The sequence below is a fragment of the Theobroma cacao genome, chromosome 10 (genome assembly GCF_000208745.1).
Source record: "Theobroma cacao cultivar B97-61/B2 chromosome 10, Criollo_cocoa_genome_V2, whole genome shotgun sequence".
Classification (NCBI taxonomy): domain Eukaryota; kingdom Viridiplantae; phylum Streptophyta; class Magnoliopsida; order Malvales; family Malvaceae; genus Theobroma; species Theobroma cacao.
In genome coordinates this window covers 9,816,459-9,821,849 of record NC_030859.1, presented here as the reverse complement: position 1 = coordinate 9,821,849, position 5,391 = coordinate 9,816,459, and positions in this window count along the sequence as shown.

The window sequence follows — 5,391 nt, the reverse complement described above, 5'->3', positions numbered from 1 at the left end:
TAGAAGTCGAGTATTATTTTGTTATGTATAGATGAACTTAATGTAAATTTTAAATGAGTAATGCCAGTATGAGTTGGCAATGTATATCACTATTTTGATTCAAAGTTATGAAATATGACTTAGTGATAATAGATGGAATTATAAGTAAGATAAATAATAGGCTTGCTTGGGTTTAGTGGATTACGTCCATTGGACCCATGTGTCAGTCATGACCTGGAATTTGAGTCGTGACACTTTCTCATATTAAATCAAGTTTGGTTGAAACATGCAGTAATTTAATTTGATAAAACTAATTTTTAACAATTAAAAAATGCTCAAAATGATTCCCCAATTTTAGCAAAAATAATCATCACATTAGTCTACGAAACACCTCAAAACTATTTTGCTTTAACTTGGCTTTGCAAACATTTTAATCCATTCATTAATTCTTCACTTAAACATGATTTTAAACCTTTAAAAATATGTATTAGTGGATTAAGCACATGCTGTCCAAGTTTGAATTAAAACAAACAACTAAAATTTAAAAAAAGCCTCCAAAACCTATATATACCAAATCTACACACAAATCAATCTTATTGATTATCACCAATAATCAAGTATGCAAATTACATGAAAACATCAAACAAAAGCTCTAATACCACTGTTGGGATTCGACCTCATGCTCAAACATGAAATTAATCATGAAAATAAAGATATAATGCAACAAAAAAATAAACTAGCATTTAATCAAAGAAATAGTCGAATCCTACAAGATCAATAGTTGTGTTTTTCATGTAATTTTTAAATTAATTATGAATATTCAAAAGTTTAAAAATTACATACTGTGAGACCTTGACCTTTATAGACTCGTAGCTAGAAGTAGACGAAATATCACTAACTAGGGGTAATTTCGTCATTTCTTTAGTGAGCCCCTAAAAGTAAGCTTTCAAACAATATTAAGGCCTAAGTAGGCCTAAGGCATAAATGAATGATGAAAATAAGGGTAAAAAGTTGAAGGAAATAAAAATAATGATGATTTCCAAGGTAAGGGCAAAATGGTCATTTTCCATATCGAGTCAAAATTTTAAGTTTTCGTGAACCCAAGTATTTCTAGACTATTATGGACCTTGTCCCAATGTTAAAAGAGTAAAAAGATTACACTAAGGATTGAAGGAGAATAAGCCAACTTGTTAAGGGTATTTTCATAATTTAAGTAGAGATTGGATAAGCTTTAGCTATAAATATCATTTTTTCAGCAACTTCTTCTTCTTCTTCTTCTTCCTTCCATCTCACGTTTCTTTCATCCTCCATGGAAGCTTGTTTTAAAACCTCTATAACTTCTCTCAAGCTAGCTTCAATTTTCATGCTTTTGTGCACCCTTTCATAGAACCTTTTGTGCTCTTTCACTCTTTCACTTTAAAACCCTTGAAAAGTCTTACTTTCATACTTCCTCTCACTAGCTAGGTGTTTTAGAGAGAGAAAAAGGGAGCTTCTATAATAGCTTGAAAATTTTTGGAAAGAATTTAAAATTACAAAGCTACCAAGGTTCCAACGAAGCCTCACCGCCCCATTTGGACCATTAGAGGAAGTTGGAGTTGAGTAAAGATTTAATGAATATCGATGAGTGAACTTGCATTAAAATGTTTTGGGGATTAAGGCATATGTGTTTGATTAAATCCATTGAAATATTTTATCTGTTTTCTCAAAATATGCATGGGAACAAGATTTTAAATGAAACATTTTGCGTTGTGGAATGCGACTGTGATGAATCCATGTGCCCTGTGTTGGGTTGATATATATATCTAAATATATATGATATGTATTGATAGTAATATTGTTGTAATTATAACCGAGCATGTGCGCGATGTGGGGGAGCACATGCCGATGATGATGGTTGCGGGAATGTGATGATGATATTGCTTGTGCGCGATGTGGGGGATGCACACAGCGGTATTAGTTGTGCATGATGTGGGGGATGCACACGATGACTCCAACTATGTGCACAATGTGGGGGTTGCACATGAGTTGGGTGAGGTGGTGGTGGTATTGGTGGTTATGTATGTATATATATATATATTTATGCAATAGGAAGTTGATGAATATGGTATATGGTTATAATGTATGTGAAATCTTGCATGTTGAACCTTGGAAATTGCAAAGTAATTTCAAGTTGATTTTGTCATTGCAGCAGAATGGCCTTTTTCTTGAGATAATGAAAATTTTTCTTGGTGTCCTATTTCTCGCTGCAGCTATAAACTCTCGGGTTTGGGGGGGGGGGGGGTTACACTGGCCTGGTTCTCGCTGTAGCGAGAAACATTCTGTTTTGCTTGCTACCCTGTTTGGTTGCTGCCCTATTTTCCATTTCTTTAGCACCATAGTTGATCATGGACTCCAAACATCAAGGAATTTATTTAATAAAGTTTGAAATGAGCAGTTATAGTGAGAAACCCTCGGCCAGCTGATAATTTGAGTGCAAATTTTGCTGCAGCGAGGACCCGTCATTTCACTTGACTTGCTTGACTACCACTAAAGTTTTCACTATTCAAATTCTTTGTTATGTATGGATCCTCATCATCAAGTGATTAACCAATTAAGGGTTTAATGAGGGGTTTTATTAAGAATTAAACTATATTGCATTGTTTTTGAAAATAAGTGCATCATGATTTCTTAAACTTTATTTATCGTTTGCTTGTTCTCTTCCTTTGTTCACTCATTGGGTTTATACTCACTATTTTCAACTTCATGTTTTCAGATCAGGAGGCAGTTGGTAACTAGGTCGAGGTGTCCTCGTAGATTCGCGTCCTTGGTAGGTATCTAGGCATTCAATAGCAGTACTTTCACCTGGTCTCTCCGTTGGAAGTCAAGTATCCCTTTTATTGTGCATAGACAACCTGATGTAAATTATTAAGATATATATTTTAGACAATATATGTATATTTTGATTGGTAATGCCACTATGAGATGGCAATGGTTAGCATTATTTTGAATTAGAATTTATGAAATATAACTTTAGCAACTTTGATGGAATGATGAACAAGTCATATAGATAGGCTTGCTTGGGCTTAGTGGGCTATGTCCGTTGGGCCCATGCGCCGATCATGGCCCAAAATTTGGGTCGTGACACATACCTTGGTCTAGATATCATAATCAAGAGCCAATTAAATCCAGAAACACTTATGATGAAGTGGGTAACCTGAAAAGAGAATAAGACATTTTAAAATCCTGTTATTGAAATCTTTGCTTCTTCACTTTTAGGAATTGTCAAATCTTTAGCCGGCCAAGTGTTTGGCCTCTAATAGTAGTCCACACAGTTACTAAATAAGACCTTCTCAAAGGTACGATTTTACTTGTTCTAGCAAGTTTTGTTTCTTAAAAATAAAGACCAAAAATTATTATTGAACCTTATTTTTGTCAAGCAAAGAAAAGTATTTTTCTTTTCTTATTTTTATGAAATGGCTAAGAAGTGGCTAAATGCTTAGAGTTGTAGTTGGCCAACATAACATAGTTATATGGCCAAACTAAGTTGTAACCCTAGATACAACAGTTGTATTTTTATTCAATTAATTCCTTGTGAACTTAATTAATTTTCTCATTTTTTTTATCTGTTTCAATTAAGTCCAACTTAATGAATTATCCTTATTTAATCTCAATTATGTCACTTAATGTGTGTGACCCATTAAGCTTCTACCATGTTGACAATAAATATAAATCCTAATCAAATATCAATTTCATAATTGACTTATATTTATAGATCATGAGCGGTATCTAGCAATACATCATGACTATCCAAATGTTACAGAGTCAATTAAAGAATTTGAGAAAGCCCTTCAGTGATAAGCCTCTCAATACAATATGGTCCTTACATCAAATATACCGAATATGTCATAAAGCATGGCTCAATGTCTAATTATGACATTCCATATTAGTTCTCATAATTTATGACTAACCTTATGAATTTAGGAAACTAACTTTCCTAAAATTCATCATGCTTTGGCCAAAGACTTTATACAAGTTAATCAAGAATTGAGAACAACTGAAATATCGCTTGGGGTGGTGAATCCTCTTTTGACAACTCATTCACTTTTGCATGCTTCATGGCATACCTAAAAATACCTTGTTTAGGCAACTGGTCACTTTTAAACCTATAGGTGTGAAATCAAAGGATGTCTTTCCCCATACAAGATGACCTGGTGCCTCAAGTTCAAGAACTAGTTGCACGACTATCATATGAGAACATATTCCGTAGACACTTAAGTGAAATAACAAATGGATTTTTCATAGCAGGTCATGTTCATTGAACTTTTTCTTTAACAAGCACCTACATGTTATCCTTAAGTATCTCATATACTTTAATCTATCAAATCAATAGCTTACTTCCCAAGTAAAGAGGCTTAACATGTACCAGTCTTTGAGCAACATTGTCAATGCCCTGTCTTGACAATACAATTACCAAGAACAATTTTAGGAACATGGCTTTGATGCATAGTGATCTCATAATTGTAACAACTTTACAATTCTCTTGCAAAGCCTTTATTTTTCATGGGCTTCATCTAATTAGTACTTAATAACTGCTTATTATTGCACTAACATGAAGGAAAACCTTTATCACATATAGTTATGAGATTAAGTATGCATTAAATGACAATATATTTTCCTTGACTAATCCAATTGGCTCAAGGGCATATACCAACAGCTAACAGCTCAAAGTCAATAGAAATCCTCTGTCGATAATAGGCAAAAACTGTTGGAGTTTGAGGTTGGCGATTATGTGTTTCTAAAGATTTCAACAACTAAGGGAGTGAGAAGATTCGGCAAGAAAAGGAAACTAAGCCCTAAGTACATCAGATCCTTTAAGGTATTAAGGCATGTAGGCATAATTGCCTATCATTTGGCATTGCCACCAAACAAGTATGATGTTTATCTGATTTCTCATGTATCCATGCTTAGAAATATGTTTCCAATCATTTGCATGTGATTCAGTATAATGAGGTCCAGTTACAAGATGGATTGAATTGTGAGGAGTAGCCTATTGTGATATTAGATTGGGAAGTAAAATGGCTTCATTCTGAGGACAATGCTACGGTGAAAGTATCATGGCAAAGTCATTCGACTGAGGAAGCAACATGGAAATGTGAAAAGGAAACACAAGTAAAATATCCACATCTTTTTGAAGTTTAATGCATGTGTTAGTTTATGGTATGTAATTTAAATTCGGGGATGAATTTCTGTAAGGAGGGGAGAATGTAACACCCCTGACTTTGCTAATGGATTATGGAAATATAGGAACCAAGTTGTTTGAATAGTTTATTTGAATTTTGATGTATATGTTTAGAGGTTTGAGAATATACCTATGTATGGGGAATGATCCTAAAATTTATTACTTTTTAAAGGATTTTAAAGATATGTTAAATA